The sequence below is a fragment of the Bos grunniens genome, chromosome 10 (genome assembly GCF_055505025.1).
Source record: "Bos grunniens cultivar Pamir isolate PY7600 chromosome 10, Bosgru_T2T1.0, whole genome shotgun sequence".
In the NCBI taxonomy this organism is placed as follows: domain Eukaryota; kingdom Metazoa; phylum Chordata; class Mammalia; order Artiodactyla; family Bovidae; genus Bos; species Bos grunniens.
In genome coordinates, this window is record NC_141174.1 from 25,276,790 (window position 1) to 25,301,386 (window position 24,597).

Below are 24,597 nucleotides of genomic sequence, written 5' to 3' on the forward strand. Positions count from 1 at the left end.
CAGCTGCATTCACAGGTCTGACTCTTCTGCTTTCACAGATGGGCCAAGTAAAGCCCCAAACAGGGGGACTGAGCAGAGAGACTACCAAGGGATATTCTGTGAATTTTCCTGAAAAGAAAAGCATCAGACTGGCTCCTTAGAAGGACCAGAGCTCACATGTGGTTGCTTTTGCCTAACCTGCCCATAAAGCTCTCCCTGAAGGTTCAGTCCTACCAACTTCCACAAATAGAATACATAAACAGTGCATTTTAATTATCTAAAGAAAACAATAAGGGATTATTTTAAGCTAGGAGGGCTGCCATAACACCCTAAGTAAAGTCAATACATTGCTTAGTATAAGAATTAATTAGTGTTTAAGTAATAGAAATGACTATCAGTTAAAAAACATTATCGCAAATTACTTGCTGCACAAACAACTTTTTTGCTATTATTAATAATTCCAGCTACTGATTTTCTGTAATTGTTAAGCCACGGTTTTCCTTTGAATGAACAGCCAAGCAGAGTTACAATGCAAAGTCAAGTCCCTACTCAAACCAGTATTAGTCACCCAGTGCTCCCTGTCCCCTTCTGCTACTGACCCTTTCTGGCTTCTCAGCCTCCATTCTTTGCTGTCAGAAAAGCCTAAGAGAATCAATCGCTTAGTTTTTTCTCATTATGGTCAGAACTAGCTTTGATATTAAAATCAAACATCCAAGAAAACGCCTAAGGCAACATTTTCTGTTGCTGAGCAGGGCTTGCTCAATGCAATCATTTCACTTATGTGAGCAGCTCGGCAATGATCCAGGGCAGGTCTTGCCAGATATCTGATGACAGGGAACAATGTGATTGATTAGGAGGCCTGAGCCTGGAGTTTAGAAGATCAGAGTTCAGATCCCTGTTGCTGTTCTTCAGTCACTAAGTTGTGTCTGACTCTGTGACCCCATGGACTGTAGCACACCAGACTTGCCTGACCTTCACGATCTCCCAGAATTTGCTCAAACTCATGTCCATTGAGTCAATGAACCCATCCAGCCATCTCATCCTCTGTCGTCCCCTTCTCCTCCTGCCCTCAGTCTTTCCCAGCATCAGGGTCTTTTCAAAGGAGTCAGCTCTTTGCATCAGGTGGCCAAAGTATCGGAGCTTCAGCTTCAGCACCAGTCCTTCTAATGTATATTTAGGGTTGATTTCCATTAGGATTGACTGGTTCGATTTCCCTTTAAAATAATCTCAATGCAGGATTTCAGACAAGTTATTTAAGCATCTTGAGATTCCATTCTCCCAGTTAGGAAAGGTAGATTTTGCTCCTAGCTGTTGGTTTCACAAGGAAATAAGTGAGGATGATAATAAGACATGTGATAGATGAAGAGAAACTTTGCTCTTCTTTGCTTACTTAAAATAAGTTGTCAGCTAACTCTCAGGCTGATTGTGACTGGGTCAGCCCTCTATTCTGCACGAGCAGGGCCCGAGGAACAAAGGCGCAGGCCCTGGCTGTTCCTCACTCTCCTGTCGCCTCTGAAATTCACCAAGCCAGGCCTGACCCATTAACAGAGCCACACTAAGCTCCCAGGTGCAGGCTCCATCTTCAAATGGTCCATGGGTTCTCTCATTCTAGTCTCTCAGCAAGCTTGTGAGGGAAATCCATTTTTGCCCCCTTTTTACAAATAAAGAAACAGACACACAAAAAGGGGAAGGGTACAGAGTTAGCGAATGACAGAGCCAGGTTATTGACCAGGAGGACTGTTCACCACTCTGCTAAAGCATCAGAAGCACAGCTGTTTACATATTTCTTGAGAAACATGTCTGTTGAAGTCCTTTTGTTGTATCACTAATCATTAGGAAAATGCAATTCAAAACTATAATTAAAAACTGCTTCACGCCTATTAGAATGGTTATTATATTTTTTAAAAAAGAAGAAAATAACAAGTGTTGGTGAAGAGGTAGAAAAGTTGGAACCTTTGAGCATTGCTGAAGGGAATATAAAATAGTGCAGTGGCTATAGAAAACAGTAGGGTAGTTTTTTTCAAAAAAATAAAAATAGAGTAATCCCATATTCCACTTCTAGATACCTACCCCCGAAATTCAAAACAGGGACACCAACAGATATCTGTATACCAATGTTCACAGTAGCATTATTACAATGGTCAAATGCCCATCAACATATAAATGGATAAACAATATATGACATATATGTGCAATGGAATTAAGCTTTAAAAACAAATTAAATTCTCATGTATATGTTAAAACAACAACAACAACAAGACAGTTGTCATTCTTGGAGTGGGCTTCTGCCTCGCACCCTGCCTCCTTTCTTGTACCAGGAGTCTGGGTCTAACCACTTAGAAGACAATATCTCCGATCAAAAGACTTTACAAGTGGAAGCCTCCACGTCATTCAGGAAGCTCTCCATAGCACTCCCCTAGCACCTGGGCCCACCCTGCCCTGGCTCTCAGCTCAGCGACCCCTACATGACTAGGAGCTTCTGGAGGACTGGGACAGTTTTTTGGTGGGTTTCCAGGCCCTTACCCAGGGTTTGCCTCCAGTTGCTTAGCCGTGAAGTCGTGTCTGACTCTTTTGCGACCCCATGGACTGTAACCTGCCAGTTTGCACTGTTCGTGCAATTTTTCAAGCAAGAATACTGGAGTGGGTTGCCAGCATTCCCTTCTCCAGGGGATCTTCCCAACCGAGAGATCTAACCCAAGTCTGCTGCAAGAGATGCCTCTTGCACTGGCAGGTAGATTCTTTACCACCTGGGAAACCTCTGCCTCTAGTAGAAAAATATTTCTATAACAAATAAATCGCTCTTGCTCTCTCATACACATACCCACACACACACAAAGACTGATGACTTTTGGTTACCTGAAGTCCCAGAAGGCCTCTCCAGACCTTTTGGGTTATAATCCCTTTCCTCTGATCAACAGCCCTCTCTATACCTGCCCCAAAGGTGGCTGCAGGGGACGGAGGTAGAGAGAGTAGCTGCTCACTCAAATTTGGGTTTACTTCCAGTGTAGCGGGAAGTTTCTGGCACCTATTAACCCTTCTCCACATTTCTCTCAGGACACTTGATATCTTTTTCCAGACCCTTCCTCCAGGGGTCTGGATGGGGTAGGCAGCAAATGGAGTCCATGAGAACAAGAGGATACCTCTCTGTGTTCAATTACACCCTTTTCTGCAGACTGTGAGCCACTCCCACCCTGCTAACCATACCACCCTACTTAAAAGGTGACTGCAATAAAAACAGGAAATAAAAAGCAGAAATCCCATATTCTTTGGCTGATCAGTCTTTGTAATAACTGCTACAAGGTGAAACAGAAATAAATTTATGAACTATCCAAGCTGCAATTTCTGGATTTCAAAGTAATCCAATCTTGGGGAAATGTCAGTTCCAATTGAACAGGAAAACAAACTTCAAGTGCCTGGCGTTCCCCAACCTGAGCAGTTGCTGGGGCCGTAAATGTGGTAATTGCTGCTCTAGAGCTTCCAAGTCCTGTGCTGGGAGGGGTGGCCACTGTGTGAGCGGCCCCACTCCTCCTCAGGCTCCATGTCACCTCCCCGAACATTGTGGAAAGTGAAAGTGTTAGTGGCTCAGTCCTGTCCAACTCTTTGCGACCTCTAGGACTGTAGCCCTCCAGGCTCCTCTGTCCACGGAATTCTCCAGGCAAGAATACTGGAATGAGTGGCCATTCCCTTCTCCATGGAATCTTCCTGACCCAGGGATCGAATCCAGGGGTCTCCTGGATTGCAGGCAGATTCTTTATGGTCTGAACCACCAGGGACTCTTTGGGCTATTGATATTTTATCCTGTAGCTGGTCTACAGAATGCAGATACAAAGGAAAAGAGCCCACTGTGTTGTTGAAAACAGGAGCCATCCTAAATTCCAGCAGGAGCCAGGCTGGATTGATCCTGGCCTCCAGGGAACTCAGAAAGTTCACCCAGATCGATAGGAAATGAATCAGAAGGACTTGGCCAGCCCTGGCACTGACAGACTTCTCATGGACTTGTCAGGGTGGCCAGGGCTGGTGGGGGCGGCAGGGGAGTGACTTGGATGACAGTGATCTGCGGCAGGTAAGGCAAGGTTCTGCTCAAAGGTGGCACTCACCCAGAGAGACTGGGACAAGCAGTGACTCAGCATGCCCTGAATCGTGAATTTGCTCCTTTTCCAAACATGTCTGTGAATCTCAGCATCTGTTCTTGTGCTTAAGACTTTATTGACTCATCTACTGTGGAACTGTCTGAAATTTCTTGGGCAAACATCTCTTTCCTTTCTTTGTTTGTAAATTAGTTAAATTCTTTGATATTCCTCATAAACTCTTTGCCTCTTTCTTCACCAGTCTCTGCACAATCAACCATTCTCCTTCACAGAGCCTGCTCATTCTTTGACCTTAAGATATTACCCTCCCTGGGTATTTATTCTTCTCTTGACTGCTGTTCTCTGAGGGCTCCTGCTCATTTGTCCTCAAATGCTGGCCTCTTCAGAGTTCTACCCTCCACATTCTTCTTGCTCTAAATTCTAAGGGTCCCTCTCCAGACCCACATGTGTGCGTTGGCCCAGCTGAGACCTCACTCAAGTTCTAGACCCATGTCTCCTGGACTACTTCCCTTGCACATCTTCCAAATGTCTCAGATTTCACATAAACAAGCACATCATTTTCCCCCTATGTCCCCATCTTAGTGAACAGTTATCCAAGGAAGAACCACAGGAGACATTCTAAACTAATTCTTCTATAAGCTACTGTGTCATGGCAATTCAGTTTTCTAAGTATCTTTTGAATCTGTTTTTCTCCATCTCTTTCCTCATCAGCTTGGTTCAGGTGACCACTAGCCTTCACCTGACAGTTACAATCATCTCCTAATACATCACTCTGCTCCTAGCGTGGCCCTTTCCTAGCAATAGTCACAATAACACTGCATACTGAAAATTCCAACATCTCATAAAAACAAAGAGAGTCATTCCTCTCTTAGGAGTTTGTAGGGCAGCTGAGCTGGCTGTGCTTCAGGCTGCAGCAGCTGGGTGGCTGTGCTCCATTTGTCTCCCATCTTCCTCCTGGGCCCCACGGACCTGGCAAAGGCAGAGATACCAGAGGGCAAGTGGAAACAACCAAGGCTTCTTAATGCCTGGGCTTAGAAATGGCACACGGCTGCTTCTGCCACCTGCCACTGGCCAGAACAGATTGGATGGCCTGGCCCAAAGCCAAGCGGTAGAAAGTGTCCTCGGTTCACTGGGAGGCCATGGCAAGGGTGTGGATGCAGGGGACAGTGAGCATTGGGGCCAGCAATGCAAATCACCGCTCATCCTCTCTGATCCATTTTCCACCTGGTAACTGGATTTCTAACAAGTGAATCTGATGATGTTTCTCCCCATTGTCCTTGAGGTAGAGTCTAAATTCATGATGTGACCCCAGCCCATCTTCTCACATCACCAATCACACTCTACTCCTGCCGTAGTGAATAATTCAAATTTTGCCTGTGTGCTCTTGCCTCCAAATCTTTGCACTGCTAGTTCCTTTGCCTGGAACACTCCCTCATCCTCTTCTCACCCACAGCCTAGTCCCCATCCCATGCATCATCAAGCCACTTCACTTGTCCTTTGGATCTCTCTCTCGTCTTTTTAAATTTATTTATTTGGCTGCACTGGGTCTTACTTGTGGCACTCAGGATCTTCAATCTTCACTGAGGCATGTGGGATCATTTTTTTTTAAGTTGCAGCATGTGAGAGCTAGTTCCCTGACCAGGGATTGAACCTGGGCCCTGCACATTGGGAGCGCGGAGTCTTAGCCACTGGACCACCAGGGAAGTCCCTTTCAGGTCTCTTTAAATGTCACATCTTCCAAAACTCTCCCTAAGCCCAAGAGAGGGCTCTCCCTAGATACATTCCCTGGTCTCATGTACTTGTACCTGTAATAATACTTAATCATCCTAATTACAGTCACCCAAGGAGAGGGACTATATCTTAGTCCTGATGCTCAGCCACTGTGCCAGAGATATGGTAGCACTCAATAAATAACTTTTTAATGGATGCCTACTTCATGGGAATCTGTCCATGAATACAAATTTTAACACCCTCCTCTTCTAACATAAAATCAGATAAATTTAGGGTAACTGTATATATGAACCAAAATTGTTCTGATTCAGTCAATGAGATTAGTCTGATAAATGTCTCAGATCTGAGCATACAGCCTGCCATATTTTGAGTGGAGATCTACATATTTATGCATTAACATGTTTAAAAATAGACAACACTTTATGTGACAGACACTTTTGATTGCCTACCCCATAGCCATTCCCTTTCTTCTCTTTTAGCAAAACCTCAACTCTACTCAGAGTGTCAATGGGCTCCCTACCCTCCACCCCCAGAGGACAACCTCTGATTGATCTATGCCAGTTATAGCATCCCATTCCTTTTTTCCAGGGGATACCAGTGATATGAATGGCCAATGATATCTTAGGTGACATCCTGGGAAAGGTTTTCTGTCTGTTAAAAGAGAGAGTACCAAGAGGAGAAACAGTCCTCCTCCACATGCTTGCCCTTTGTTCTTGGGATGATATTTTGGGAAGACATGATTCTTGGAATGTGGCAGCCATCTTACCACCATGTGGGAAGACATTACTGATCTACCAATAAATTCAGAGGGGAAAGATGGACAGAGCCTGGGTCCTTGCTGACCCTCTTCTGCTGCCCTTCTGTTAGAACCACCCACTTCTAAGCTTTCTGTAACGTGAAATAATTAAATGTTTTATTGCTTTAGCCTGCTATTCGGTTATTCTGTTGTTTGCAACGGAAACAATTCCTGACACAACTGGCTTTGTAATTTACTCCTGAATACCCCAAATCTGTTGTTAGCAAATATCAGAGACTCCATATCACTCCAATCTGTTATTTAACATAGTTTTCTCAGGGCCTGAAGTGTTTTCACGGGTGACTTATTGACTGGTGGCTGACATGCTAGAGAATGAGACTCATTGCCATCAGGATTCTGCCACTCCTTTTGTTCATTAATCAGTGTTCCAATCCCCAGTTCTTTCTTGTTAAATTCCTTGACTCTTCAAAGGAACTGGCAGGGTAAATCTACTAACTCTTTACCTGTTTCTTGAGATTGGGAATAACACTTTGAGCTACTCATCCTGTGAGCACTCCTGCTGATAGTAAGACCTTCAGCCCAGGTTGTGGAGCAGAGAGTGTACTCAGATTCTGGCCCACTGGAAAGATACAGTCTTTTCTTTTTATCAACAGCAGCAAATGATAGGTCATTCCTTCAGCAAATATGAATTAACTGCCCATGCACTGCATGATGTGAGATGCTGGAGCCACCATGTTATACAAAATAAATACAGCCTTCATATTCTCCCCTGTCATAGTCAGCTTGGGCTGCTTTAACAAAAATACCATAGACTGGCCAGTTTAGACCCACAAATATTTATTTCTTACAGTTCTAGAGGCTGGAAGTCCAAGGTCAGAGTGCTGAAATGATCAGGTTCTGGGGAGGACCCTATTTCTAACTTGTAGACAGCCTCCTTCTCCTGTGTCCCTATGCAGCAAAGGGAGAGAGCCCTGATCATTTCATTCCTTACAGGGACAGTGATTCCCTCATGGAGCCTCCATCCCCATGACTTCACCCCAAACTAGGTAATTCCCAAAGATCCCACCTCCAAATGCTTTCACACTGGGAACCAGGCTTCAACATAAGAATTGGAGGTGGGGGATAGGAGTGGGAGTGAGGTGGAATTTCTCTGGAGGTCCAGTGGTTAAGAGTCCACCTTCAAATGCAGGAGATATGGGTTTGACCCCTGGTCTGGAAACTAGAATCCTGTATGCCATGGGGCAGCTAAGCCCCAGTGTTACAACTACTGAGCCTGAGCTCTGGAGACTAAGCACCACAGCCAGACTGAAGCCCTGGCACCTCAAAGAAAGATCCCATGTGCCCCAACTAAGACCTGACACAGCAAAATAAAATTAATTAATTAATTAATTGAATTAAATAAAACAGGAGAATTTGAGGGGGGACACTAACATTCAGTTCACAGTAACCCCCTAAATTCCTCTGGGGAAGATGGACATTAAACCAAAAGAAAAAAATTCGTATATAGTGGCATTTATGATAAGTGTGGAAAAGGAGACTAGGATACTAAAAAGTAATAAAAGAGGAAACTAATTTAGATCAGGGAGTCAAGAGAGACTATAGACCGAGACCAAAAGATAGGCAGGAATTTATCAGAGGTGAGCTGAGGTAAGAGAAATCCAGGCCCAAGGAGCATCATGTGCAAAGGCCCTGAGGTCAGAAGGCAGGGCAAGTTACTGTGGCAATTGCGCAGTATGTAAAGGAGAGAGGGCACGAGAGGAGCTAGTGAGCTTTCAATGCCCTTGTTGGTTTCAGACTAAAGTTTTGGTTTCCCTTTGTCAAGCTTTCTGATGCAATAACTATGAATGCTCGTTTACTGAAGAAAAGCCAGTAGAGAACAAGTCTCAGGTCCCCAAGTTCCACAGTCCCAATCAGCCTGCAGCCGGTGTCTCTCTAGAGGATGCAGAGTGAGGCAGGAATGAGGCGAGGCAGCCCCACTCCTGCCCTTTCTGTCCATCTTTCTGCCTCAGCTTCTTAGCCATAACTGCTGGAGATTTTCAAAATTAGAATCATTACCTATATGGGGAGCCTGCAATGCAAGTCAAATGAGAGGCTGCCGCAGGCTAATGAAGACCAGTGACCTGGAGACCTAATGAAGATAAATGATTCAGTTACAGGTAGAGGACACCACTGCACCACATGCTGCTTGGAGCAGAAAGAGGTGAATTTGGGATTTTTACTGTGCTGGACAAAGCCTAGTAAAATTGAAATATATATCTCTATTTCTGTTTATATCTATTTACCTGTAGCTACATCTATATCTCTATGTTTGCATGTCTATATCTGTATCTATCTATATATCTGTATATCTATATATCTGTATGGCAAGAGGAAAAAATAACATTTAAATTCCTTGACCGGCAAAGGACTCTTCTTAAGTGGCCCAGTTAATAGAGTTTCCCCATTCTCATTCTTCAGATGATGAGGTCATTAAAGGTCAACAATGAGCCTCAGAAAGCAATCCAGAAAAAAATACCTTGGAATGGCTGTATACACTCAAACTGAGGTGAAGAATTAATAGACAAAAAATGCAAAATAAGAAAATATTTCGTCTTTTTATGTGTAATGAAGTATAAATATATTATGTATGTGCACTTTAAAACTTGGATAGCTGTACAAAAATGTAAAGCTAATTTACTCATTAAGAATCACTTATTGAACACCTGATATGTGCCAGAAATTATTCTATGAATAGGTCTGATTTTTCTCCATCTTGGATGTTTGAAAAACATAAGTAGTTTCCTAATTTCACTTGATTACAAGTTTTGTGACAGTTTTGGAAAGTGCTTGCCAATAGAATTGGTAGATTATCATCCTCAGAATCTATTTTAGTGGGTTTTCAATTTTGGAACTTAGTGATATCCAGGCTAGTAGGCTCTGTTTATGTGTTTCCCCTTTAAGGCAGTGAGGTTATATGATCTTGGTTTTCTGGAATTTCAATCATTTGAGGAATGCTAAAGAGTGAAGATGAGGTCCCTGAATAGCATGGTGAAGATGGCAATTAAGGTCAGTGAGCTTACAATAGACTGGAAATTTGGGGAATAATTTTCTCCATTAAACAATTTCAAGAAAGTCTTGGAGATTCAGAACTAGGAAACATTAAGTTGAAAATCACTTACTCAGGGTAAGTCAATTAAGCTTGTATTTTCTCAACTCATCCAGTTTTGATGCTAGCTTTTGTTTGTTCATTTTCATGAAAATTCAGCTCTGACTTTTATTGTCAATAAGTTAATAGATTTTATTTTTATATCCTTTTATCCTGGCACATAATTCTTTATGTTCATAGATCAATATTAGGGGAAATTTCTTTGCCAAGTAATGATCCATGGAGTCATAATAAAAGGGAAAATTTTCAAAGGTTTTCAGAGCCAGAAAGAATTATTGCAGATACAAGTGGGTTTATAACTGTGTTGTCCAAATATCCCACCAAATTTATTAGCCATTTTCAGCTCTTTCATGACTAAGAGTAAACATCTAGGTAATTGAAGCCAGAAAATAATCTGTTGAGTGTTAGACCTAGAAAGGATCTTGGATACCATATAATCCAATACATGCATTTAGAAATGAGGAGACTTGGCCAGGCTTATTGACAGTTCCTGCCTATTCAAAGTCTTCTAGATCATGGTTTTTGGTTTCATAAATTACAAACAGGTTTCTTGACCCTTTCCACCAGTCTAAGATTTGTTCTTAAGAAAGAAAGGATGAAAGAAATCCATTCGCTTCAAACAATGCAGTCATGATAGAATTAAGACTAGAACTCACAAGAATGTAATGAAGCATAATTTCTTGTAGTCAAAAAGCACCTGTAAAGTGGGAGTAACAGTACTTCCCCTGCTGTGCTGTCATGAGGGTCCAACAGGATGGACTATGTGAAATCATTATATTTACCTAGAGTTCATTTTTCAGGAGGTAACTTGCCTAATCAAAAACGTAGATTTTTCAAACCACCTGAAGGTGGATTTGCAGCTGGACTTCATGAAAGGGCTTTCCAGGTGGCAGAGTGGTAAAGAATCTGCCTGCCAATGCAGAAGACAAAAGAGATGTGGGGTTCCATCCTTGGGTCGGGAAGATCTCCTGGAGGAAGTCACGGCAACCCACTCCAGTATTCTTGCCTGGAAAAGCCTATGGACAGAGGAGCCTGCAGGGCTACAGTCCATGGGGTCTTAAAGAGTTGTACATGATCGAGTGACTGAGCATGCACACCCTTCGTAAAAGGGCTGTAATCAAAGACTGGAACCATCACGGCTGTCTATCCACCTCTCCTTAGGCCTTCCCTTCTTTATCTGAAGACAGATTTCTTCTGCTTTTCTTACCCATAGATCATGGTCATCCAATTCGTGTGTAGGAGGGGCTGAATCTCTCTCTTGGTTTCTAATGGGTGTCTCAAGGAAGGGCTTTTATTTGGTCACAGTCAAGTGTGGACCAAGTAACTTGATGTTTTGGGGGTGCTGAGGAGTGGAGACAGCAGTAGGGTTACCACGAGTTTGGAAAGTGTCAAGGTATAGATAGTTCTCCTTAAGGGAGAAGAAACCTTGCATGGCACAAGCACAAGCCCCCACTGGCTTGGAGTTCTAAAGCTTCTTTTAAGACTTCAGAAATCCGGATGCTGTGCTCTGTTGATCTTTCATCCCACTTCCCCCTTCCCACCTCTTTTTCCTTTTTTCCTTGCCAGTGTAGTGCCCAGAGTACTACTGATATAAGTACTTGTGTAAATACTACTTATATAAGTGCCCACTTATATCCTGTGAATAGACCTCTGTGCGGTTACTGAAAACTTGCCTTAGCTCAGGCTGCTGTAACACAATACCACAAATGAGGTGACTTATAAACAACAAAGTTTATTTCTCACCATTCTGGAGACTGGAAGTTAGAGATCATGGCGTCAGCTCTGTTGTGTTCTGGCGAGGGCCCTCCTCCGGGTTGCAGATTGCAGCCTCTCACTGTGCCCTCAGTAGGCAGTAGGGAGTAAGGGGTATCTCTGGAGTTTCCTTCATAAGGGCATGAATCCTGTTCATGAGGGCTCCCTGCTCATGACCTAATCACTTCCCAAAGGCCTGCCTCTTTATACCATCACCCTGAGGGGGTTAGGATTTCAACAAATGAATTTTAAAGAAGCACAAACATTTAGTTCATAACAGGAGTTCAGTTCAAGTTGCAGGGTGGACAGTGTGCTTGGACTCGGGCCCACTGGAAAGATTTCAGCCTTTTCTTTAACCGGCAGCACAAAGGATAGTCATTCATTCAACAAATGTCAACTAAGTGCCAACTCCCTGCACAGTGTGTGATGTCGGGGATAGAGTTTGTACAAAATACATAAGGTCCCCCTGTCCTTACCCTAAATTCTTCTAGGGAAGACGTACATTAAACCAAAAGACAACAAGTAAAAATGTAATACACTTATGATAAATATGATGAAGGAGAAGCATAGAATACTGAGAGGATAATAGAGGGAACTGGTTTATATTGGAGGACACAGGAATGTACTTCTTAGGAAATGCTATGTAAACTGAGATCTGGGAGATAAATAGGAATTAACAAGGGAGATGGAGGAAGAGACACTTAGGTCCAGAAAGCAGCAAATACTTGGGCTCCTGAGGCAGGAAAGGGGTGGCTGTGGGCCCTCCTTGAGCTCCTGTCATTCAGGATGTGATTCCTAGAAGTGGGGAGGATTAATGCTCAGAAAATGAGGATTGAACAAATAGTCCAGTAGGTATTTTTTTATTTCTATGAAATACTGTACACATGAGGATTTCATTAGAATCTCTCCTCTCACATAGGCAGACTCATTATGTAATTAACAACCTGACATATTATTCCGTAAGCCCTATGTAAATGCAGAGGGGCACTGTGTGGAGTTCTGTTGTGGTGGGAGAAGATGGCAGGATCTGTAGATTCCAGGACTCAGCTCTGGACTCATCATGGGCCCTGTAGGACAGAGGTGAGTGGTTTGCCAATTTGCTCATCAGGTGAGTCAACAACAATTTGGTTTTTGGTCTTTCCCCTTTCTTCCCTTCATGAATGTAGAGCAATTTGTTTCTAAATAAAAAACATTCACTCTGGAGCATATATATTTGTGAACATCTGTTATTAATCTAGGATGTGAGCGAATGCCTTGAGAGTTAGGGGTAGAGAATTGAAGTGATCCAGTTCCTTTCTCTCAGTGTCTTCCTCACTCGATTTGGAGTTCTCATCAGGGCTCTAGAATGGAGGAGACTGCTGACGGAGCTATCCCAAGGGTGAGCAAGCAGTAGCGCATGGGCCACGTCTGGCCTGCCCCCTGTCCTTGTACATAAAGCTTTATTGGAGCACAGTACCTATTGGTTTACCTACCATCTATTGCCGCTTTTTCACTTGGCCAACTGGCCCACAAAGCCTAAAGTATATAAACCTTTATAGGAAAAGGTAACTGACCCCTGGACTATACCATGGATTATCCATCCATCACTATGTGAATGATAATTTCACCAAAAAAGCTAGGAACAAGAACCAAGGAAAAGTGTAAGGCCACTGAAATTATCTTCTTTATTTGAGAAAACAGTTCCATGTTGAAATGAAGGAAAGGAAAAAGGAAAGAAGGAAGGGAGAAAAAAGAAAGGAAAAGGAAAGGGGAAAGAAAAGACACTGATTAGATCTGATCTCTCTTTTTTTTTTTTATCTAATATCCTTTATTATCATCCCAGAAATTTTCTATAAATACAAACGTCTTATTGAAGTGAAGGTCTGTCAGTAGTGACTCAATACTGATTTACTGAATGAGGACGACCTTGAACTTAAGCTTCACTTGTTGCTTTTCCATCTCAGAAACTTAGGACATTGATTAAGCCCCACTGGTGATTAACTTAGTGACTAATTAAAAGGAGGCTGGCAGAGGTTAGCACATAAGGCTATGGGCATCCTAAAGCCTTTAACTGGGCCAACGTTAAGACCTAATTGCCTCTACAAACTCTACCCCACAGCCTAGATCTGGAAAAATCAGGTGGGAAGACAGAAAAAAAAAAGGGGGGTGTGGGAGATGAGCACTCATAACACACCGCATGCCATTCCTTCTGCAGCTATTCCTAGCCAGCACGTGGGAAAAACTTTATTTGTCAGCTTGTTTCACTTTTCCTTGATCGTCAACTTTCTTAATGGCTGCTTGGATAGCCTCTTGGTCACCCAGGAACTGGTGAGGCCCAACAGTATGCAGGTTCTCGTCCAGTTCCAGGAGAATGGGGACCCCAGTAGGAAGAGTAATGTTGATAATTTCTTCATCCGAGATACCTTCCAGATATTTCAGGAGTGCCCGGCAGCTATTTCCATGAGCAGATATCAGAACGGTTTTACCACGCAATACTTCAGGAGCAATCCTCTCATTCCAATAGGGAAGGAGTCTCTCCAGAACATCCTTTAAGCTCTCGGATCGTGGCAGCTGATCCAAAGGCACATCACACACTTTATTTTTCCGGTCGTTGTAGATTTCATGGTAGTAAGGATGGGACTCCTCGATGGGAGGAGGGCTCACGTTGTAGCTCCTTCTCCACAGCCTCACCTGCTCCTCGCCATGATTCAATGCCATCTGCTCCCTGTTGAGACTGATCAAGGCTCCGTAGTGACGCTCATTAAGACGCCAGGAGCTCTCCACAGGAACCCACTCCTGCCCCAGCTCTTCCAGGATCAGCCAGGCTGTGTGGATAGACTGGTTCAGGATGGATGTGAACACGAGATCAAACTCAAAGTTTAGTGCTTTGAGTTGCTTCCCACAGTTCCGCGCTTCCTGCAGTCCATCACTGTTGAGTTTCTGATCCACCCAGCTACAAAAGCGGTTCTCTTTATTCCAGGCACCCTCTCCATGTCTTAACATAATCAGTTTGTACTTGGACATATTGATGGCTGAGCTTCTCTAGGGCCAGTGTTCAGTGACAACAATATATCTGCAAAAAGGCCACCAGTAGCAGCCGCTCCTCGGAAAACCGAACAGCCAGCGTCTCCCAGGGCTCATCCTAGATCTGATCTCTTAATTCACACATGAGAACGTGCGGATCAGAGAGGTAACGGGTCCTGCCCAAGGTCTGAGGGCTAGTGGCCCACTCCCAGCATCATGATCGCTTTCCCTACTCACCAAGGCTCTGCTGTGTCAGAGTGCTGCTGTTCTTTGCTCTGACCTCCATTTTATTTTAAATCAATGTGGACCATTTTTAAAGTCTTTATTGAATTTATTATAATATTGCTTCTGTTGTTTATGTTCTAGTTTTTCAGCGGAGAGACATGTAGGATCTTAGCTCCCCAACCAGGGATCAAACCCACACTCCTTGCACTGGAAGGCAAAATCTTAAACGCTGGACCACCAGGTAAGTCCCTCCAGCCTCCATTTTAGATGTTCATAAAGAATTATGTATTTCCCTCCTTTGGGAAGTTCAGGAATTAATAACAAACCTGGCCTTTGGATTGTTCGAGAGTTGCCTGGATCACTATGACAGTCCCCTTTCACTCTTCCACAATCAGGAGGAAGAGGAGGAAGTGCATCCAGAACTGCCTGGAGCAGGGGCGGCAGCGCGTGGGCTAGGCAACTGTGAGCCCTGACACATTTACTCTGTGGTTCCCTGGGCTCCTCACAGGCGTCTGCTGACACTAATCAGGCCTCCCAAACAGGGCTGATGGATCTAAATAAATAATTTCAAGTACCCCGAACTCCAGCTTGCTGAATACAGTCGAGTCGAGTGCTATTAGAGCTTGCATTCAGCGCATGCCACTCATCCCATCTTATCTGCCACTGTCAGCAACATGTCGGCAGCTGGAGGTGCTTAATCCACATTCTTCAGTCTCTCCCATTTCCTCTCAGTGCTGGGAAGGGCTAGCCAAAACCCTGAATAAAGTTGGCCAACTTGCTCGAGGCTAGGCCACTTGGCAGAAGTCTCTTCTCTAAAGAACAAGTTACAGGATGAAAGTCTGGGACCTGCGCTGATTGCCTCCTTGTCAGAAGGCTAGTGACCCAGCTTGTTGGGGGGTGGGCAGCCTCACCCTAGATGAGTCATATGACTCACTGCCATCGTCTCTATTCCACTGCATTGCCCACTGCTCTTGCTTCCCCTCACTGGGGAGACTATGGCTCTGAATATTTGTCCCAGCCCCTAAGTGGTCATAGCCCTTTTGAGCTCCCAGATGTTGGCTTGGACCTTTCAGTTCATGGTCATTTCTGTCAGGTGATTTAGAAGGAAGCCCCCAGTACTGGGTCAGAGAGTATTTGAGGCTAAGCAGCTATCCTGGCCTGTGGTCTAGGTCATCTATCCAAAAAAGGCCACAGCATGTGCTGACTCTCTTTGACCTCGGGCGGGTCCGTGGCCTCATTTCTTTTTATGACTGCTCCTTTTCCCCCAGCTTCTGAGATCAGAGCAGACCTTTGTTCCAGATGCCATTCTAGCCTCAAGCTCTCCTTCACCAAATCTCCCACCAGACTTGAAAGTTTTATGCAAAAAGGACTTGTATAACTTGGCCTACCAAGTCTAAGCTTCTCAAACTCTGCCTTCCCTAAAGCCTCATGTTCCGTCATCCTCAACAGAGATATGGCTGCAGTATTTGGTAATATTAGTCTTCTCCAGACACCAAATTCATTAACAGAGATCCATACAGCACATGCTCGCTAAAAAGGAGACCACTTCCACCCCCATACACTCTTTCATCCTCCGAAATGACTCTCAAACTCCCCACAGCCCCTTCTCTATCCTTGCTCTTGACAGATGACCTCATTTGCAATTTTCTGAGAAAGTGATGTCATCAGAAGAGAATTTCTACAGATCCTCACCACCACATCTACCTGGACCAGCATCTCGTATATACTCTGCCTCTGTGTACATTAGCTCAGATGAATATCCATCTCCTTTTTTCTTTCCAAGGACACTCTTCTAATAATCTATCTTTTTCTCTTCTGCGTCATCAATGTTCCCTCTCTACTGAGTCATTCCCCTGAGTGTGTAAGCATGCAGTTATGGCTCCCATATAAAAATTTAAAAGTCCTAAACAGCACAAACAGCACTTCACCTTTTTCTGTACTCTTCTTTCCCCGACCAGCAACCATCCCATTTCTCTGCAACAAAATTCCCTGGAGAGATGTAGCTACTAGCTATCCTCAGTTCTTTCCTCCTGTCTCTCCTAAACTCATCCCATAAAATTCATCTTGTTAAGATCACAGATGACCTCCAAATGGCTGAATCTGAAGAAAACCACAGTCCTTATTTTACTTGACCTATGAGCATCATTTGACGTGAGTGAACCCTCTCTCCTTGCTATGCTTTCTTCACGTGGCTTCCAGGACCCCATGCTCTTGCGTTTCTTCCTCAGTCTTTTCTGATTCATCCTCTTCTCCCCACCTTTTCAGGGTTAGTAGGCCCTGGGGCTCCAACTTCTTTTCTTTTCTCTCTGACTTCATTTCCTGGATGATCTCATCATGCCTTTTGGCTTTAAATACCATCTACAGATCTCCATCCCAGTCCTGAGTTCTGAACTCCACGCTATCATATGTAACTGCCTACTCTGCATCTCTGCCTCAGACTTAACTTGTCCAAATGCACTGTCGTTCTTCTCATTCAAGCCTGCTCCACTGGAAGCCCTGAACCGTCTCAGTCAACAGCAACTCCATTTTTCTAGTTAACCAGGTGGCAAACTTTGAAGTCACCTTTGACACCTGTCTTTCTTTTATCCTTGGTTTCTAATTTTTTTAGTGGATTCCATTATTTCTACTTTTAAAAATATAGTCACAAACTGATCGTTTCTTACTATCTCTACTGCTACCACCCTTGCATTATCAAGGGCATCTCACTTGAATTATCCTAACAGCCTTCCTGCTGCTTCAAGACTGTCCCTCACTACCAAAGGGATCCCTTTGTGTTTTGAAAAGGGAAATCAGATTAGGTTTGCTCAAAACCCCACAATGATCCCTGTGGTTCACTGCAACATGGTCCCCCAAAGAATATCCATGCCCTAATCTCAGCAACCTGTGAGAGTCTTATTTGGAAAAGGGGAGAGCCTTTGTTGATATAATTAAGGGTCTTGAGATGGAGAGCTGATCCTGTCTTATCTAGGCAAGTCCTAAATATAATCACATGTGTTCTTATAAGAGGGAAGCAGAGAAAGATTTGCCAGCAAGCAAAAGAGAAAGTAATATGGCCACAAGGCAAAGACTGGAGCGATGTAGCCCTGGGACTGGACGAGGCAAGGAGCACATCCTTCCCTAGAGCTTTGGGGAGCACAGCCATGCTGACGCTTTGACTGGAACTGTGAGAAAATAAATTTCTGATGTTTTCAGTTATCAAGTTTGTGGTCGTTTGCTATACAGCAGCCACAGGAAATGAATGTATCTCCCATTTCATTCAGAGTGAAAGCCTATAAAATCCTTCATGATCCAGTCCCTATTAACTCCCTGACTCCACTACCCCCACTGTCCCCCGACAACTGGCTCTGGGCACATTGGCCTTCTCCTTGTCCTTGTCTTTAAACAAACAGCAGCATGCAAGGCTATTCATCTAGTTGTTCCCTCAACCTGATGCTCAGGGACCTTCCTCCCTTCCTTCAGTCTTTACTCAGATAAGGTCTCTCCTGCTCCTTATTTAATATCTCTGCCTGCTCTACCCTCTGCCGCCCACTCCTGATCCTTTGCATCCTGATCTACTTTTTTCCTTTTCTAAGCAGTCACCTCTTTCTAACCTGCAATGCAGTTTACTTGTTTATTACTTACTTATCATTTATTATCCTCTTCCTCTGCTAGAATATAAGATTCACAAGGACAGAGCTGATCATCTATTTTGTTCTCTGCTGTGTCTCAAGTACCTGAAATAGAGCCTGACACATGCAAGCATTTAATTAATGTGTGTTGAAAGCATGAGTTGATGTCCTCAGAGTTCCTTTAGCAATCATTAGGGATGCCCTATTTTCTCTCCTTCACCCACCTCCTTCCCTCCATGTACATGCATGCTCAGTCACTTTAGTCGTGTCCAACTCTTTGCAATGCTATAGATGGTAGCCCACCAGGCTCCTCTGCCCATGGAATACTCCAGGCAAGAATACTGGAGGGGGTTGCTGGAGTGGGTTACCATGCCCTTCTCCAGGTGATCTTCCTGACCCAGGGATCGAACCCATGTCTCCTGCATCACAAGCAGACTCTTTACCACTGAGCCACCATGGAAGCCCTCCTTCCCTCCACGGTCCTTGTTATACTGACAAGGCAAATAAATATGGTAAGACACAGAATATTCAGTTCAAGATGGCAGAGAACAACTGCGTAGGTTAGTGAAAGCAAAATGGCAACCTTCTCCTCTGACCCTGGTGGCCTTTTATACACATTAATATGCAACATTCATGTGAGGTCAACATTTGATGGTTAGCCCAGAGAATTGTTTATGCAGAAAGTAAAATAATTTCAGGCCATACATCTCAGATGTCCAAAACATAATTTTAAGATTTTTCTTTAACTGTCTTGAGTTTCATTCTACATGGTATCAGAAAACACAATCTCACCAATTCAAGATCAGCTCAGTTACTTCAAGGTTATTTCCTTCCCTCACTTTTCTTGGCATGAGCTCTATTCCTAAAGGGCTACCATAATTTTGAGGTATCAGAAACTGGGCCATGGAGGTGCCTAGCCAAGCTGTTAGTTCCTAAAATGCCCACCCTCCTTCTTGCTTCTTAGCAATTACAATTCATCCTAAATCCATTAAGGACATCTGGTCCCAGTTAGGAGGCCAGATCCAAGTATCACACCTGTGCTACTCTCAGCCGCAAGAGAGAACAGCGGGCTGCCTCAGCTAGGCTGCCTGAGCACCTAGGTGATCTGAGAGTATTCATGGAGCATCACCATAATCCAGGTACCAGGATGGGCAGTCCCCAAGTCCAAGAGTCCTGCTCTGAGAAATTATAATTCTAGAAAGGGAAGCCAGGTAATAGACAAGAAAACAAAATAAATGAAAAGAGGTGAGATGAGGGTACTGTGAAGGGAGCCAGGAGTGGGGCAGGTCTTTCTAAGCATGGCATTTGAGTTGGAACAGAATGATGAGAAAGAAACAACCTTGTGAAAATCTGGAGAAGTAGATTTTCAATCAGTTCAGTTCAGTTCAGTTGCTCAGTCGTGTCCGACTCCTTGCAATCCCGTAAATCACAGCACACCAGGCCTTCCTGTCCATCACCAACTCCCGGAGTTCACCAAAACTCATGTGCATCGAGTCGGTGATGCCACCCAGCCATCTTATCCTCTGTTGTCCTCTTTTCTTCCTGACCCCAATCCCTCCCAGCATCCAGGTCTTTTCCAATGAGTCAACTCTTCCCATGAGGTGGCCAAAGTATTGGAGTTTCAGCCTCAGCATCAGTCCTTCCATTTTCAATAGGAGGAAGCAAAAGCACAAAGTCTCCAAGATAGGGATGAATTTGTCCTGTATGGTGAACAGAAAGAGGCTAGACTAGCTAGAGTATGCAGAAGGAAGAGAGATTGGAGAGAGGTGGGGCATGACCAGATCTGATAGGCCATGATAAGGAGTTGGCATTTTATTCTGTGTGAAGAGATCCTATAAAGCCATTTCTATACCATCTCTGCATCTTTCCTGCTATAGCTTATGAGAAAACATTGGTGTTCCTTGTCTCCTTCCAGGGAACAAGAGAGAATCCTAGCATATATGCTATCTACCCCCCGGGTCCCCAAATCTTCTGGTGTTTATGTTGCCCCACCTTTGGCTTAGTTAGGAGTAGGGGCAGGACACAGAGTCCCTGCTTAGGGCCATCCATTACATCTAACCATCTTGTCAGGAAAAATGTGTGAAAGACTTTGGAAACAGACAAAATTGATTGCTGGGTGTCCTGCTTATACCACCCTTCTGATTCATCTTTCTTCGTCTAAAGCTATTTTACAACCCTGTCAAGATGTGGAATACTGGTAGTAATGCAAGTGATTCTTGCCCATAGAAATGCAAACTGTGTCCAGCAGAGAGGCAATTGATCGCTGCCCTACAATACCTTTGTATCTTTCTGTATTTATTTCAGCATTCTTTTTGAAATTTTTATTGAAATATAGTTGGTTTACAATGTTGTGTTAGTTTCAGTTGTAAAGTGATTCGGTTATATCTCAGCATTCTTGATGATCTATATGTGTTTTCTTGAATCCTCCCCTGAACTAGTTGCAACATCTGACTAGTTTCATCATTAATAATGACATATGTTCATTTTATATTTGTGTAAGGGTCATGATTTTACCTTTTGTGAAAAAATATCCTTTGACAATCTTAACCACTCTATTCTTCTTCTCCCAACTGCTTTCTCTTCTTCTGTTGTTCTGAACAATCACAGGTTAAGCCAGAAGTAACTGGCACTCTCCTCTGTATATAGAGGGAACAACTGGGGCTTGAGGAAGGGAAAACTTTCCCTTGGATTCCTGATTCCTGTCCTGGTACTCCACATAGGTGGCGGTACCACCTGTATGAGTTCTTTAGGAAGTGCACTGAAGTATTTGGACAAGGAAAGGGGTCTGTTCTGAGAGAGATAATGTCGTGCAGTGCGCAGAACAGTCCCCTCAAATGAGGATACCTTGCCCCACATGCCAGAGCACTTCCAGGGAGAAATGTACAAGATGCTGCTCATGGATATGGTGGTCTTAATGACTGCCCCCCAAGAATCCTGCTGGGACTTGTCTATTCATTTACCAAATGACTAAACCAGAGCTACTTTAGTGGTAGTATTTCCCCCCAGCATGCAGAAATGTTTACGGCCTTCAATAAAGACTGTTCTCTATCGAGAACTGAGCTGGGCGTATACTGTTGTAAACGTCAGCATCCTCCAGTAAGATTTATATTCTTATTTTGCTTAATACTCACACTTTAATGAGGCAATAAAAACAAGTGAGATTGTCTCATTGCAAAGGATCCTACTTAGTTAATTATCAGGCCCCATGCCACAAATCACTGTGTTGGGTTTCTTATACCCAAAGAAGTCTGCTTTTTATCCCTCTCCTCACATGAGTTACATGAGCCTGTATCGACAAGTTGAGCCTGAGTTAGAGGTGGTGAGGAAGGAAGAGTAGGAGAGTTACCTTCCCTATAATGTGGGACCCCCAAGCGTCCAGCCCTGTATACATCAATTTGGGAGGCAGTGAAGTGAACAGGTGATGTCCAGATTCTAGGGTCAGATCTTAAATCCCAGCTCTGCCATCTACCAGCCCTGTGACCTCATGCATGTTATTTAATGTCTCTAAATCTCCGGTTCCCTCTCACTCCCCCATACAGGTTACAATGGTGCTGTATCAACCTCTTGACTTTGTTTTGAAAATTAAATTAGGTAATGGATTTAAAGGAGCTGGCACCAAAAAAAGCAGGCAATAAATGTTGGCTCTTTCCCCAGTAAAGTCTTGAGAAGCATCCAGCATGATGTGCCTGATGCTTCCAGGGGTCATGAGAGCTATAGGCAAATATCCAGGACACTGGGAACAGACACGCAGGTGTCAGAGGATTAAGGATTCAGGCAAGATTCTGATCAGCAGGGAGCAAGGTGTCAGAGGCCACATGAGGTCAGAAGCTACACAGAAGGAATTATTGACACACAAGCGAAGAACAAGAGAGGGGCTTGTTATTAACCTGCTTAACTTCTGGGGGTAGGGGTAGGAGTTTTGGGCCAAGATCAGGAAGCCTAGAGACTGCAGGTGGAAGACAATGGGCTTCTTCACTTGCGAAGAAAAGTAGGGTGGGCAGGGTCAAAGACTGCGAGGCAGAAGTAAACCAAATAAGAAGTCCCTATGCAGGGCCCTTTGGCAAAAAGCACAGTCTGCCCTTAGTCAGACGGCAGGCCTGACTATCCATGGTGCCAGCTATGATGAATCAGTGATTCAAACATAAGTTCATTGGGAGAGTTTACACCCTGGCCATGATATGGATAGCCTTGGAGATTTCAAATGGATTTTATCTCTGATGTCAACTCTAAACACAGTGGCTGCCTGGAACATTGTCTTGAGAAATATTTTGAAGGTCATATTTGGGAAGAATGCTGTGACTGATTATTTATATCTGCCAAGGGCTTAGAAATGATGAGTAGAAGTATACTTACTGCCTTTTAGCTGAGAGTATGCAGCCAGTTCCTATTAGCTAATATGCAGCTGGAGCATACCTGTAAGATGTTGGTGGAGGATTTTATTCATTCATGTATTCAATATTCCCAGAATAGCCTCCATGAGCAGCACTCCTGCCCTAGAGAAAGTGAGGATATGTGTAGGGAGAAGTTTCACAGATTCAGTTCAGTTCAGTCACTCAGTTGTGTCCGACTCTTTGTGACCCCATGAACCACAGCACGGCAGGCCTCCCTGTCCATCCCCAACTCCCGGAGTCCAACCAAACTCATGTCCATTGAGTCCGTGATGCCATCCAACCATCTCATCCCCTGTCATCCCCTTCTCCTCCTGCCCCTAATCCTTCCCAGCATCAGGGTCTTTTCCAATGAATCAGCTCTTCACATCAGGTGGCCAAAGTATTGGAGATTCAGATTCAACATCAGTCCTTCCAATGAACACCCAGGACTGATTTCCTTTAGGATGGATTTGTTGGATCTCCTTGCAGTCCAAGGGACTCTCAAGAGTCTTCTCCAACACCACAGTTCAAAAGCATCAATTCTTTTGCGCTCAGCTTTCATCACAGTCCAACTCTCACATCCATACATGACTACTGGAAAAACCAAAGCCTTGACTAGACAGACCTTTGTTGTCAAAGTAATGTCTCTGCTTTTTAATATGCTGTCTAGGTTGGTCATAACTTTCCTTCCAAGGAGTAAGTGTCTTTTAATTTCATGGCTACAATCACCATCTGATTTTGGAGCCCCAAAAAATAAAGTCAGCCACTGTTTCCACTGTTTCCCCATCTATTTCCCATGAAGTGATGGGACCAGATGCCATGATCTTAGGTTTTTGAATGTTGAGCTTTAAGCCAACTTTTTCACTCTCTTCCTTCACTTTCATTAAGAGGCTCTTTAGTTCTTCACTTTCTGCCATAAGGATGGTGTCATCTGCATATCTGAGGTTTTTGACATTTCTCCCGGCAATCTTGATTCCAGCTTGTGCTTCTTCCAGCCCAGCGTTTCTCATGATGTACTTTGCATATAAGTTAAATAAGCAGGGTGACAATATACAGCCTTTACTCCTTTTCCTATTTGGAACCAGTCTGTTGTTCCATGTCCAGTTCTAACTGTTGCTTCCTGACCTGCATACAGGTTTCTCAAGATGCAGGTCAGGTGGTCTGGTGTTCGCATCTCTTTCAGAATTTTAAGATCACAGTTTATTGTGATCCACACAGTCAAAGGCTTTGGCATAGTCAATAAAGCAGAAATAAATGTTTTTCTGGAACTCTCTTGCTTTTTCCATGATCCAGTGGGTGTTGGCAATATGATCTCTGGTTCCTCTGCCTTTTCTAAAACCAGCTTGAATATCTGGAAGTTCATGGTTCACATATTGCTGAAGCCTGGCTTGGAGAATTTTGAGCATTACTTTACTAGCGTGTGAGATGAGTGCAATTGTGTGGTAGTTTGAGCATTCTTTCGCATTTCCTTTCTTTGGAATTGGAATGAAAACTGGCCTTTTCCAGTCCTGTGGCCACTGCTGAGTTTTCCAAATTTGCTGACATATCCAGAGATCCTAGGAGCTGTTTTGAAGATCTAAGAATGCCTTGGCACCTCATTTAGATTCAGCATCAGCAAATAGCCCCTGGGAAGTAGAAATTATTATTGTTGTTCAGTCACTAAGTCATGTCTGATTGTGATCCCATGGACTGCAGCACACCAGGCTTTTCTGTCCTTCACTCTTCCAGAGTTTGCTTAAATGCATGTCCTTTGAGTCCGTGATGCCATCCAAACATCTCATCCTCTGTCTTCTCCTCTTCTCCTCTTGCCCTCAATCTTTCCCAGCATCAGGGTCTTTTCTAATGAGTCGGCTCTTTGCATCAGATGACTAAAGTACTAGAGTTTCAGCTTCAGCATCAGTCCTTCCAATGAATATTCAGGGTTGATTTCCTTTAGGAT

At 43.8% G+C, this 24,597-nt stretch overlaps 1 pseudogene across 1 annotated transcript; it reads right to left on the reverse strand.

The window, feature by feature from the left end:
- Positions 1-13,328: 13,328 nt before the first annotated feature.
- LOC147364162 (bisphosphoglycerate mutase pseudogene) lies at positions 13,329-14,602 on the reverse strand (annotated as a pseudogene). Its single transcript, XR_015133629.1, has one exon. The product of XR_015133629.1 is annotated as a bisphosphoglycerate mutase pseudogene (transcript).
- Between the last annotated feature and the right edge of the window lie 9,995 nt (positions 14,603-24,597).